This window comes from Macrobrachium rosenbergii, chromosome 6 (genome assembly GCF_040412425.1).
Source record: "Macrobrachium rosenbergii isolate ZJJX-2024 chromosome 6, ASM4041242v1, whole genome shotgun sequence".
In the NCBI taxonomy this organism is placed as follows: domain Eukaryota; kingdom Metazoa; phylum Arthropoda; class Malacostraca; order Decapoda; family Palaemonidae; genus Macrobrachium; species Macrobrachium rosenbergii.
Window position 1 is genome coordinate 57,844,012 of NC_089746.1, and position 15,000 is coordinate 57,859,011.

At 36.6% G+C, this 15,000-nt stretch overlaps 1 protein-coding gene across 41 annotated transcripts in view; it reads right to left on the minus strand.

Moving 5' to 3' along the window:
• PMCA (plasma membrane calcium-transporting ATPase 3) overlaps window positions 1-15,000 on the minus strand; it is a 476,515-nt gene that overhangs the window by 149,988 nt on the left and 311,527 nt on the right. The gene's annotated exons all lie outside the window — the stretch shown is intronic.

Below are 15,000 nucleotides of genomic sequence, written 5' to 3' on the forward strand. Positions count from 1 at the left end.
ATTACAAATGTAATATTACATAATCCGCATCTATAAAGATCTGGCATGTGGCAAAGACCATAGTTTTAAATGTACCTGTAAATGTATGTATGTATGAATCTATGTATATAATATATATATATATATATATATATATATATATATATATATATATATATATGTGTGTGTGTGTGTGTGTGTGTGTATATACATATATATATTATATATATATATATACATATATATAGTACTGAAACCATTTAAAGCAAAACGCTAAAACACAGGCCAACGGAGGAGGGCGGGTGAGGTCAGCTGGGTAACGAAAGCCAGTTCCAGCCTGATGTTGACCAAGGTCTACACATACTACGCAAGGTTACCTACTGTGCAATAGGTAATCCGGCTGCCTTTCAGGGCGGAGAGAGTTAATGTATTGGTGTCTCGACCATTTCAACCTGCTGGGAGGGTGAACCACTAGCGTTAGAAATTGACTTTTTTTTTTTTTTTTTTTTTTTTTTTTTACTAGGGTTCACTTTTTCGTCTGAAGTCCCCCTTACAAAACAAAACAAAATTACATCCACCGTAAAAATAAATATGCGAATTATATACGATATACATATATATATATATATATATTTATATATATATATATATATATATATATACACACACTTTACATAAATAAGTCTATATATATATATATGTATGGGTATGTGTGTGTATGTATGTATGTATATATATATATATATATATATATATATATATATATATATATATATATATATATATATATATATATATATATATATATATATATACATACCTACACTGTATATTTACATACTTAAACACGAAGTCAACATATCTTTAATGGATTTATCACTGAAGACTGAAATGGCAAACAAAAATTCATATATATTCTCTGAAAACTGACAGGCACTTTCACGTACCACAACTGTCATTTTGGGATGTATTCACGACCAACCTATAATAGGCTGCGTATCACCCACATTTTTAATTACGTGATAACGTCAGTGGCATCACTAAAGTCTCTTCCCTAATTCTCACACAAACAAACATTTTCAGATGGATTATAGAGTTTCAGCCAAAGGCCAAACGCTGGCACCTACGAGGTCATTCAGCGCTGGAAAGAAAACTGAGAATAAGTAGGTTTGAAAGGTGTACCTAAAGGAAAACCTCGCAGCTGCACTACGAAATAATTGTTAGGAGAAGGTGGATAGCAAGATGGAAGAAAGACAATATGAATGGAGGTACAGTAAAAGGAATGAAAGGGGGAAAACCATTATCCATCAGGTTTTAGGAACTTATTCTGCGAAGAAAGAATCGGGATCAAGGCAAACGCCAGTACATGATTTTCATTCGGGAGTTCCTGTAAATTCCTACTTGAGAATTACGGTCAACTTCTAGAGGCTAAAAATTGATAATGGTGTACTTGGAAGTCTCCGAGGAGGGGGGGGAGGGAGAGGAATGCTCAAAGAAACAGACAGTTAAGCCGACTTCATTTCCTGCAAAGAAAATGTACACGGGAACTGTCAAGTGTCTGGCTTTTTCAAGTCTGTGACCTTTTTAAATTTTTTTTTTTTTTTTTAGAGTCTGTGAGGTGACTATTATCAAGCGCCATGCATCTTACAGTTTCGTCATAGACGGAAATCAAGAAACTAGACTAGATTGGATTTTACAGGAACAAAGCTTTCTTTCTTTCTTGTATATACATACAAATGTTCATACCATGTGTGTGTGTAAAAATATATATATATATATAATTATAATATATATATATATAATTAAGACCTCTTAATTATAATTCATATATATAATTAAACATATTTATGCACACACACACACATGGTATAAATAAATCGTTGGCTGTTTTATAAGAAAGAAGCAGTGTGTGTGTGTGTGTGTGTGTGTTTAATGTGTGTGTGTGTGTGTGTGTGTGTATATGTATATATATATATATATATATATATATATATATATATATATAAAACACACTCTCACTGCTTCTTTCTTATCAAACAACCAAGTATTCATTTATACCATACGTGTGTATATATATATATATATATATATATATATATATATATATATATATATATATATATATATATATATATATATATATATATATATATATATACATACACACACACACACACACACACATACACACACACACACACACACACTATTACTAATTAGTTAGCTCAACTGGGAGCATCATACCTTCTGAGTTCACGCTTGGTCTTGAGTACAGTAAGCATCCAGAGAGCATTGCTTAGTACCTTCATTGAGTTAATTTTTTTAACAAAATTGAAAAATACGGTAAAAAAAAAAATTACGTCTCAAAAGTAGATCTAAACATCTTACTTCCCCAACAGTCTACCAACCCCTCCAACAGCTACAACGGGTGGGGGAAAATTGGGAAAATGAAAAAAAAAAAAAAAAAATGAAATGCAAGAAAAAGTGCTACATTATTGACTCCCTGAGCACCAAGCAACAGAGCAGTCCAACTAGATCTCAAATTCCCGAGCTGTAATTTAAAAAGTTTGATAATCACCTGCCCTTGAATATTTTACTTCGAAGGGCAGAGAGAAACGAAACCCTTTATTACGTGGAATTTGAGGTATAAACGTACGGTCAGTTAATCATTTATAATGGAAAAATTCAATGCTATTTATTAGTCTTTTTATAAGGCAAAGTGGAATAAGCATGTCCCATTTTCCTGCGAGGGATACTTATCAGAGGATATGCGTTCAGTAACCGCTGTCACGACAGGATGCGAGAGAGAGAGAGAGAGAGAGAGAGAGAGAGAGAGAGAGAGAGAGAGAGAGAGAGAGAGAGAGAGAGAGAGAGAGAGAGTGAGCTCGGGTGGGGCATTACTTGGCGGCAAATTCTGGAAAAGATTACATGCTCCGTATTACCCAAGGTCTTAAGACCTTGGTATTACCATACCTAATCGTTAAAAATAAAAAAAAATTCACATCTACAGAATCACCGTCTACAGAGAAAAAAAACTTTCAAATAGAAAAAAAAAAAAATACCGGGGCACTCATTTCCTCCACAAACATTTATAAAACAGGTTTTCCATCAACTGGGCAAGCCACACCCACCACGCTACCGCCCTCGCCTACAGCATCTAACAACTCACCCAGACACCCACTACAGAGGTTCTGGGGCGTCAGCGTACGCTATTGCCGTTTGCAATAGCTTCCTCTATTGTTCTCTGATACAAGATATTTCAGTCTAATCATCCTTAATATGCTAATCGTTCTGATCCTGTATTTTCACAAAGCTACTTAATCCTCTTGGTTACTGAGTCCTCAATTTTTTTTTTTCTAATTTGTGGAAGGTTGTTTTTCATGTTCATAGTATTTGACGTCTTTCAGTGTTTTGCACAATCTAGATTAAAGCAATAATTACCCAAAGAATACACGTAATTTATGCCGGTCATAAAGAGCTGAAATTATGTATAACGCCCTTGACTGAACATATATGTACTAAAATAATAATAATAATAATAATAATAATAATAATAATAATAATAAAACATCAATGTACTAAAATGAGTCATACCAGTGAACAGCTTGTAGTAATAGTAATAATAATAATAATAATAATAATAATAATAATAATAATAATAATAATAATAATAATAATAATAGAGTAACGTCAGAATCTTGACTGGACATAAATGTATTAAAATGAGCCATGCCAGCGGACAGCTTGTAATAATAATAATAATAATAATAATAATAATAATAATAATAATAATAATAATAACAAAGTCACGTCAGAATCCTTATCTGAGAAAGGCAGTATTCATGAATGCGATTGTGTATCAAACTGACGTCACAAAAACAAGTGGTCACCTTCGTCATGAATGAGACACCCCTCGCGATCCACCACTATAGGCTTATCGGCAACTCGAGGTCTTTTGAAATCGCTGGAATGACGTCACTGCTATTTCGAAATCTCACTGACCCTTTTTTTTTTTTTGTTATTTCTTTCAAAATATCTGTCGCAACGGGTGGCTCTACGAGAACGAGTCTGGAGCACGAACGAATTTTTCCGAGGTATGAACTAGTCTCAAACACAACAGAAAATGATCAAGTTGACAGAATTATTATTATTATTATTATTATTATTATTATTATTATTATTATTCAGAAGATGAACCTTATTCACATGGAACAAGCCCACAGGTACCACTGACGTGAACAAGCCCACCAAAGGGGCCACTGACTTGAAATTCAAGCTTCCAAAGAATATGGTGTTCATTCGGAAGTAAGAGAAGGTAAAGGAAAATACAGAAAGATCTCTCTTATCAAAAATAAAAAAAATAAATTAATACATTAATAAACAGAGAGAAATGTATTAAAATGCATGAAGAATAGCATTAGGGTAGCAATGCATTGCTTCTTTGCTTGAACTTCTGAAGTTTCAGTCGCACGACATCCACAGTCAAACGGTGTCAGGAATAAAGGACCTCTGGAACTCTGAAAATCAAACGTGAGAGAGAGAGAGAGAGAGAGAGAGAGAGAGAGAGAGAGAGAGAGAGAGAGAGAGAGAGAGAGAGAGAAACTTTTTTTTTATTCCATAACAATAAATGAGCAACGCCGGGAAAGAATCGCTTACGTTTATGCATCAATTATTGTAGTTGCAAAACTGCTCAAGGTGAACGCAAAACTGGTCAGGGTTAACGCCACCTGTTATCATGAACTGGAATCCAGCCAAGGAACTGACCAAGCTATACAATAAAAATCCAATCAATAATTCCCCTCTACAGAAACGAACTTAATGACTTTGTGAAATTTCACCTAAGCCCTTACCTTATGAACCTTATTTTTCTTGGGCTACATGACTGACATGACTGACTAAATACCTCGACTTGCAAGAACAAAAGCAATCTACTTGAAATGCGACTGCTTGCGCGCGTGCGCCTGTGCGCGCGTAACTGCACAAGGGAGAGATGGAGCAACTCGACAGGACCAGCGGTGAATATTTCCACACGGACTCTCCTCCCATACCAATAAAGAGAGAGAGAGAGAGAGAGAGAGAGAGAGAGAGAGAGAGAATGTTTCCCCTTTATAATTAATTTCATGTATACAACAATAATGCTAGAGTACTTCTAGTCACGAGTGATTACCGAAAATTCTTCCAATGAAACATTTGTAATGTAAAAGACAGCTCAAACACTTAAACCTCCAACTGGCCGAGAGAGAGAGAGAGAGAGAGAGAGAGAGAGAGAGAGAGAGAGAGAGAGAGAGAGAGAGAGAGAGAGAGAGAGAGAGAGAGTCTCCCCTTTGCTATTGGCTTCATGCAAATGATAATGCTAAAGCAGTTCTGGATTACCGAAAACAAATCTTCCAATGCAACATCTTCAACATCTTCACTGTAAGAAACGGCTAAAATACGAAAATCTCCAACTGGCAGAGAGAGAGAGAGAGAGAGAGAGAGAGAGAGAGAGAGAGAGAGAGAGAGAGAGAGAGAGAGAGAGAGAGTCTGCAAACGATAAAGCTAAAGCACTTTTTAGATTGCCAAAAACAAACCTTCCAATGCAACATTTTTATTATAAGAAAAGGCTAAAACACGAAAATCTCCAACTGGCCGACACAGAGAGAGAGAGAGAGAGAGAGAGAGAGAGAGAGAGAGAGAGAGAGAGAGAGAATGTAGTGCTATGCTATTCATGATTCATAACAGCCATAAAGTCCATAAACGACACTGGCACTTAAATAAGGCTACATGAGATGCGGGAAAGGCCAGCAACTATATGGTATAGGATCTCCCAGCTGGGCTTTCACGCCCGCACTTTTATTTCTTATTAGGCAAAGGGTAAACTCGCTTCCACGGCAACTAAGGGAAGGACGTCTCTCTCTCTCTCTCTCTCTCTCTCTCTCTCTCTCTCTCTCTCTCTCTCTCTCTCTGTGTGTGTGTGTGTGTGTGTGTGTGTGTGTGTGTGTAACAGCTGTTTTTGATGATGAGGGTTTCCTCCAAGCTTCTGTCTATGACGCTTAGAATTACAGTTCACGAAGTTCACGCATTCTTGTTTAATGTTAAGACTTGAAGATCCACAACACAACAAGTTGCAAAACAAGTACAGCATGGAGGGCCCTGTTGCGAGCGGCAAGAGAGAGAGAGAGAGAGAGAGAGAGAGAGAGAGAGAGAGAGAGAGAGAGAGAGAGAGAGAGAGAATGGAGACGAAGCTTACATAAATCACAATTTTACTCCTCCCCAAAAAAAGGATATATTTAACATTCTCAAAATGGTCATCGCACATTACTTCGCCTTTCGACATCAGAGAGAGAGAGAGAGAGAGAGAGAGAGAGAGAGAGAGAGAGAGAGAGAGAGAGAGAGAGAGAGAGAGAGAGAGAGAGAGAGAGAGAGCCCTTTATAAATAACTTCATGTAAACAATAATGTTAGGCATTTCTAGTCACCAGTGATTACCGTAAGGAAATCTTCCAATGCAACATCTTTTAATATATAAGATGGCTAAAATACATAAATCTCCAACTGGCCGAGAGAGAGAGAGAGAGAGAGAGAGAGAGAGAGAGAGAGAGAGAGAGAGAGAGAGAGAGAGAGAGAGTCTCCCCTCTTTTATAACTGACTTCGTGTAAAGAATAATGCTACAGCACTTCATAGGACAAAGCCGCCCGTTTGAAATTGGCCTGAGTGAGGAAAGTATTGAGATGTAATACGATTATTTCAAAGACAAGAGTTTCCAAAAGACTGGCCAAATTCACCCGAGACACACACAACACAACACAACACAAAAACACAGGCACAAGCACTCGCTAAAAAAAAAATAAAACATTTTTTTTCTTGAATGAAGCGTGACCCTTCCTTCTCAACTTCGGAATTCTCTTCTTCTACTTTCCCGTACTTTTACAACCTTTCATTCTTTATGAAGAATGCCTTTTTCCCCCCAAAAGTGTCTTTGATTCTACGTCACAATGACCTTTACATAAGGTAGAAAAAAAAAAAAGTTGAATACGATCTCTACGGCTATCTGTTAACAATGAGAGGAGTTCATGACGGAAGACCACCTCTCAGTTGGTCCTACTTTATTATAAAATAATACTTTCAACATTCAACGAAATGTTCTTTACACTACAGAGCAAAATCTGTTTATTCCTTATGTAAAATTTTCTAACATGGCCTACAGAATTCTAAACAACATGCACATCGAATTATTATTATTATTATTATTATTATTATTATTATTATTATTATTATTATTATTATTATTATTCCAACGTGCACACATTTCGTAAGGATCATTCGGAAATTAAAGCATTAAGGTGCAAAATATGTTTACACAAAATAAAAATGGCCATTCATTTCTCTGTTAATTTTTAGGTTATCCCTTTGACTTACAAATAGGTATTTTATTTTCTGTATGCTTTCTTAGCAACTAAAAAGATTTATAGGAGCTTATCCAAGAAAAATATATAGCCATAGTGAACAATAATGACTGAGGTAACAGACACGACACGGAAGAGCAAATTCAAGTGAAAATAACAAGCAAAAATTATTTTCGAGAATTCGCTGTACCTTACGGAGCTGACGCACCGGTTCCGAGTCATCACCGATGACTCATTTGGCCACCATAGGTGACTCACGTTCGCCAGAGGTCTTGGCGTCGTTTGGATTATAATACCCATAAGCCTATCATGAAACGGGATAAGTCCTCGAGCTATTCTCTGAACTTGATAAGAGTGTTTGCTGGTCTGACCTGTCAGTAGCATCGACAACTTCAAGTTTATCAATCTACTACACTGCCTATAGTCTGGCTACAAAGGTCGAGAGAGGCGATTGGCTGCTGCCATATTTTTTTTGCCATTTTCTTTTTGATACTCTGGTAGAATTGGCTTTTTTTTTTTTTTTTTTTTTTTTTGAGCGGCGTTGCCATTTCCTCTTATATGGATGATTAATTGATTCAGTGGAAGTCACCGTGGGTCCAGGAAAAGGAAAGTCTATCACAGCCCACCCCTCCCCCCTTCACTGAAAAACCAAAACACAAAGAACAAAACGTAATACTTCGAAAGGAGCTTTCGTTACGACCTCGTGGTAAAAAGAAGTATGACCGCAATCTAAAAATTTCACCCTTTGGAAATGGTAACTGCCTTCGAAGAAAATCAAGCGTCTTCTCTACTCTTCAGCAGAGTTGTCATTAACGAGAAAGTGGCCTTGAAAAACATTAAACTGTTACACCTTTCATAAAACGTTCTTCGAAAGAATTAACAGTTACTCCACTAATATTCAGTTGTTCTGACGATCTACTATCGTCAGCTGAATCCTAGTTAACCTATAACCTTATTTACCAAGTTTTCTTCATCGCTCTGCTTTCTCTTACATTTGCATAAGGGAATTCCGTTGTGAGGAAGCCTTCTGTTCGTGTTAATGGCTCCTCGGGCTGATTCCTTAACAATGGATTGTTATTCTAAATCATAACAATAATGCAATAAAAGGAAAAACCTAGAATAATCCACCTGTTAGTTCATATCAGCATCTATTTGCAGTGGATTTTCTAAATGTGCCCCGTTCCCATTATCAATCAAGACTCTTTATTTTGAATAATAATAATAATAATAATAATAATAATAATAATAATAATAATAATAATAATAATAATAATAATAGTCAAACAGCATCTCACACAAAACAGCACTCTGATGATGGAAGCCAAAAAAAAAAAAAAAAAAAAAAAAAAAAAAAAGCAGAGTGAATAATTTTTCCAAGACCTGTTGTCCTCCAGAAAGCCCACATTACCGCATCGATTTCCAGTAATGAATCATTCTCTCTTTCTCTCTCTCTCACACACACAATATATATGTGCATAATGCATAAGTGCGTATAAAACCCGACAGGGCACACATGAAAACCACAGATACTTAGACTGGAAATATTCGTTCTGTACTGAATACGTCTGAAAAACCTGTCGTCTGGATTATTATTATTATTATTATTATTATTATTATTATTATTGGAAAAAATTGCTGTTTCTACGGCATTTAGCTTGTAGAGTCCTCTCTATTCCTCTTATCATATTCTTCTCGTCTGCAGGTAGATGGTGTAATAAGTTTCCAAAGAATATACAAAGAATAGAGAAGACTCTCTACAAGATAAATGTCGTTGAAACAGCAATTGTTTTAATTAACACTGCCCCAATAAGAGGGACTCCTTCCAAATTATTATTATTATCATTATTATTATTATATCCCTCCAAGTGGTGTGGAGACATGCTCCCCGGGTTAATGTTAGGGCACGCTCCTACGGATGATGTTAGGTCACGCTCCTGCGGATGATGTTAGGGCACGCTCCTACTGATGATGTTAGGGCACGCTCCTACGGGTGATGTTAGGGCACGCTCCTCCGGGTGATGTTAGGGCACGCTCCTACGGATGATGTTGGGGCATGCTCCTCCATAAGTGGAACATCAAAAGCGGCCGCCAAATGGAAGTTACGAGGCTTGGAGAGGAACACGTGACAAAACCAGGACATACCTGGTAGTGGTAGTGAGGCTGTCAATAGCAGCCAACTGTGGTAGTGGTAGTAGTAGTAGTAGTAGTAGTCGTTGTTGTTGTTGTTGTTGTGGTAGTAAGATAATGAAGAGGCCTGGCAGTATAACTACCAGATGCATTAAGAAGACTATCAGTAGTAATATTAAGTGCAGAGAGAGAGAGAGAGAGAGAGAGAGAGAGAGAGAGAGAGAGAGAGAGAGAGAGAGAGAATTAACCATGTATAAGATGTGACCTATTTGATTTTGCAAACACCTGACGCCAATAGTATGAGAGAGAGAGAGAGAGAGAGAGAGAGAGAGAGAGAGAGAGAGAGAGAGAGAGAGAGAGAGAGAGAGAGAGAGAGAGAGAGAGAGAACCTCTAGTAAGAAAATCGTAATCGGTTTAGGAACTGCAATGCCAACACAAACCTCAACACTCTATTCTTCCTCCATTCAATCTGTATAACAATGTTTCGGACAACTGTCCATCTCCAGGTTCTGCAAAAGTCAAGAAACACATTTGTGCTCAAAAACACAAAATGATATAGTCAACACACTGAAAACGATAAAAAAAAAACTCATTTAAATTAAAATACGTCTCAGCTGAAGGCAGAGTTATCTATACTCAAAATTGGTTTCAGTTTCTCTTAATAAAAAGTCTCTAATAATCATTGAGCGGTTTCAAATCGAGCTTTACATAAAATACCAAAAGCAGAAATATGAAAACGAATTTCGCACAAGCCGTGACCATTTGTGTTCAATACCGTTTAGGAAGTTGGCTATGTACTTTGGACTCGCTCAAACCCCTCTTCACGGCACTGTCGCAATCTGCTCACTTTGACAAAATGAACAGCAGAGGGGTACAACACGGCGCACATCACGAGAATGACTGTAATTTCAGACCAGAGGAAACGCCTCGTTCCCAAATGGGCTTTTATACTGAAATAACCTCGTAAAAGATGGTATCAGAAATAGGAGACACGCGAGACTATACGTGAAGACATATCACAAAAAACGACCAATTCATTATAAAATGTCTGAGAATGACATTTAACTCGTTTACTCAGTCAAGAACGCGTCACCTACTAAATGGCTCGTATTGTGTGATGACAGACCCTATTCATTATTTCCGAAAAAAAAAAAAACATTCTTTGCATAACCTCTGGATAACGGTCTCTGTATAGAACATCTTCAATCAATCATACGTTATGAATCCTGTCTCTTAACAGTTCTGTCTTCATGCATCATCTTCACAAAACTCTGAAGCATGGATGAATGAAGATAGACGGAAGAAGGATCTTTAGAGAGAGGAACACCCAGGTTATTGAATGAGTTGCCCCAGGCATTATAATGATGTGAACACTTGGCGATACCAGAGAAGAATCCAAGACGTATAACACTAAGCTAATCACGAAAACTATAACCTTAAACTGACTAACGAAAAAGGGTCTAACTGATGGGCCATTTGAGGTCCACAAATACGAGGGCCTATAAAAAATAAAAACGGGTGATGATGATAATTAGGATGCGAATTAGAAAACCCCAAATATTTCTGTTGCATTGAATTCCGTCTGGATCATAAATCCTATAACACTAATAACACCCATTCCCATACTTGTTGTACTAAATTTCTCCTTACCCTGATATTATTCTCCTTGCATTTTAATACATTTTTATCTATCTATTAAATTTATTTCTCTTTTTCAATAAGTGGGGTCTCTTCTTTTTGTTTTTCTCTTTACTTCCTCTTACTTCTTCCTAATAACACCGTACTCTTTGGAAGCTTGAATAGCAAGTCAATGGACTCTGTGGGCTTGTTCCATATGAATAGGTTTCATCTTCTGAATAATAATATAACACCACTACTACTACTACTACTACTACTACTACTACTACTACTAATAATAATAATAATAATAATAATAATAATAATAAAATTTATCCTACATTATCATCGTCTGTACGGGAAACAACAAATATGCAATGTTCATCAACAGGAAATACTGTACGTTAAGTGGTCATCAAATGAAAAATTAACATAAGCTGCACAAGCTATCTTACTAGTATACCTTCATCTAACTGTATAACTGGACCTGTCATGCTGCTTCAATTATGCCAAGAAATTTACGTTATAAAACAAGCACGAGCCTGTGTGTGTGCGTGTGTGTGTTTTAAAGTTAAGCTGTCAATCCAGGCTGTGGGGCACTTTCGTCCATTCAGTGTTTAAGACAGTTGGAGATCCAAGAAAATCAAGGAGATGAAGGACAAGGATCTAATGGTGTTGCTGAAAGAAATTCCCTCAGTTACACTTAGAAGAACTTAATGTTAGAGGGGCTGAACAGCCAGAGAGAATAAGGTAGCAGGAATGGAGGTAGAGTAGAAGGCTAAAAAATGGGTGCAGCTAGGGGCCTTACAGGACGCTGTAAACACCCTTTAGTAATGCCTACAGTGCACCACGTGGGGTACATTAACCCCCTGTGGGGCCTCCAAGATAAAGACATGTAAAAAATGCGCCGAAGTTTCTTGGGCGCAATCGAGTCTTCTGTACACCGTATAATGAATGCTGTATGAGCCGCAGCCCATGAAACTTTCAGCCACCACGGCCCAGTGGTGGCCTGTTCTATAGCGTTGCCAGATGCACGATCATGGCTGACTTTAACCTTGAATAAAATAAAAACTGCTGTGGCTAGAGGGCTGCAATTTGGTATGTTTGATGATTGGAGTGTGGATGATAAACATACCAATTTGCAGCCCTCTAGCCTCAGCAGTTTTTCAGATCTGAGGGCGGACAGAAAAAGTGCGGAGGGACATACAAAGCCACCTCAATAGTTTTCTTTTACAGAAAACTAATAAAAAAAAAAAAAAACCCCGTGTAATGGAGACACTGAACGGCAGAGCAAGAAAATGATCGCTAACAGGATTGACAGGATTTCCAACGACATATTTGCATGCGTTCATTTCCTCATGCATGCACTTAATACTTCCGTGACTGCTTCCCGTCTGTTGCAAAGGTACTTTTTTTTATTATCATTCATGAATGCCTTAGTAATCATACGTCTTGCTTTATGCATCTCATACTTTCCTCATCATTTACATATATATATATATATATATATATATATATATATATATATATATATATATATATATATATATATATATATATATATATATGTATAAATTATGAGGAAAGTATGAGATGCATATTTATATGTATACACATATAAGTAGTACCATTACTTTATAAAAAGAAATCATTGTATGAACTGCAATTCATTTTATTTTGGACAAAATAAAGACTAATTGCGTGTCAGAATCCATCAACCTAAAATATTCAGAAAAAGCTGCTCTCAACCTTAAAGCTATCTTTTAAATAAATATTCAGAAAAAGCTGTTCTCAACCTTAAAGCTATCTTTTATTAAATCAATATTCAGAAAAAGCTGCTCTCAACCTTAAAGCTATCTTTTTAAATCAATATTCAGAAAAAGCTGCTCTCAACCTTAAAGCTATCTTTTTAAATCAATATTCAGAAAAAGCTGCTCTCAACCTTAAAGCTATCTTTTATTAAATCAATATTCAGAAAAAGCTGCTCTCAACCTTAAAGCTATCTTTTTAAATCAATATTCAGAAAAAGCTGCTCTCAACCTTAAAGCTATCTTTTTAAATCAATATTCAGAAAAAGCTGCTCTCAACCTTAAAGCTATCTTTTAAATCAATATTCAGAAAAAGCTGCTCTCAACCTTAAAGCTACCTTTTAAATCAATATTCAGAAAAGGCTGCTCTCAACCTTAAAGCTATCTTTTCAATCAATATTCAGAAAAAGCTGCTCTCAACCTTAAAGCTATCTTTTTAAATCAATATTCAGAAAAGGCTGCTGTCAACCTTAAAGCTACCTTTTAAATAAATATTCAGAAAAAGCTGCTCTCAACCTTAAAGCTACCTTTTAAATAAATATTCAGAAAAAGCTGCTCTCAACCTTAAAGCTATCTTTTACCTAATCAGAAAGGAAGAGGCAGAAATGACTAGTCCCATGACGACACAACATCATAAAGTGATGAGACCCAAGCACACGAGAAACACTAAGCACATAAAGCCAAATTAGAGTCCCCCTTATATTCAGCTGGGACATGCTAATCATTTCCACGTTCTCACAAACAAATGTTCATGTGCACACCACGACCGAAGGCCAGTGACCACGTACCACTTGACAATTTGCCGTTGTTTAACAGTAAACCTTCTACCACTTGACATTTATAACTTCAAGGGTCAATGGGTTATATACCCAAATGCCCTCATCCAGCCCAGGGCCGTAAACCATAAACCATATACCACTTAAGGGCTTCCCATATACTAGGCAATAAACCCCATACCATTTCACGGTTCGTCTAAAAAGTTTCTACGGCTGAAGATGCCAAAGGCACTACTTTTCGCATATTGCAAATTAATAAGGTTAAGAAGGCGAGGGCATTCCAATATATCTATTGAAAAATATTAAGGTTGAAGAATCCAAAAGGCACTCAAATATACCTCATGAAAATTGATAAGGCTGAAGAACCCAAAAGGCATTCCAATAACCCTATAAAAATGAATAGGACTAAAGAACCCAAGAGGCATTCCAATATACCTTATGAAAATGAACAGGGCTGAAGAATCCAAAAGGCATTCAAATACACCTTATGAAAATGAATAGGGCTGAAGAACCCAAGAGGCATTCCAATATACCTTATGAAAATGAATATGGTTGAAGAACCCAAAAGACATTCCAATATACGTTATGAAAATGACTAGGCCTTAAGAACCCAAAAGGCATTCCAATAACCCTATAAAAATGAATAAGGCTGAAGAACCCAAAAGGCATTCCAATATACCTTATGAAAATGAATAGGGCTGAAAAACCCAAAAGTCATTCCAATATACCTTATGAAAATGAATAGGCTGAAGAACCCAAAAGGCACTCCAATATACCTTATGAAAATGAATAAGGCTGAAGAACCCAAAAGGCATTCCAATATACCTTATGAAAGTGAATAAGGCTGAAGAACCCAAAAGGCATTCCTATACAAAACCTGAACAATCTTTGAAGAAACACAACCAGTATTTCTGATAACCTTTGGCTGAACTCTAGATACGAAAAGAAAGTCGAAAGTGACTCATGTTTTCCCTCTGATACCCAGCCCTTGTTTTGATCAAGCCCTCCCCCAGCAGTGGCTAATGGCATTGGCCTTCGTTAGTACCCGACAAAGTGACGAATGACTAATTTCCCTCGCCTCTCCACTCCAGTTCTCTCCGCTCTGTCCCAGACTCCCAGCTCGGACGCTGGAGCAGATTCTATCGAAGTTGTTTCAGTGTAGATTGAGGAATAGTCACTCCTACTGAATTATTATTATTATTATGATTATCATTACTACTACTACTACTACTACTACTACTACTACTACTACTACTACTAATAATAATAATAATAATAATAATAATAATAATAATAATAATTGCTGTTTC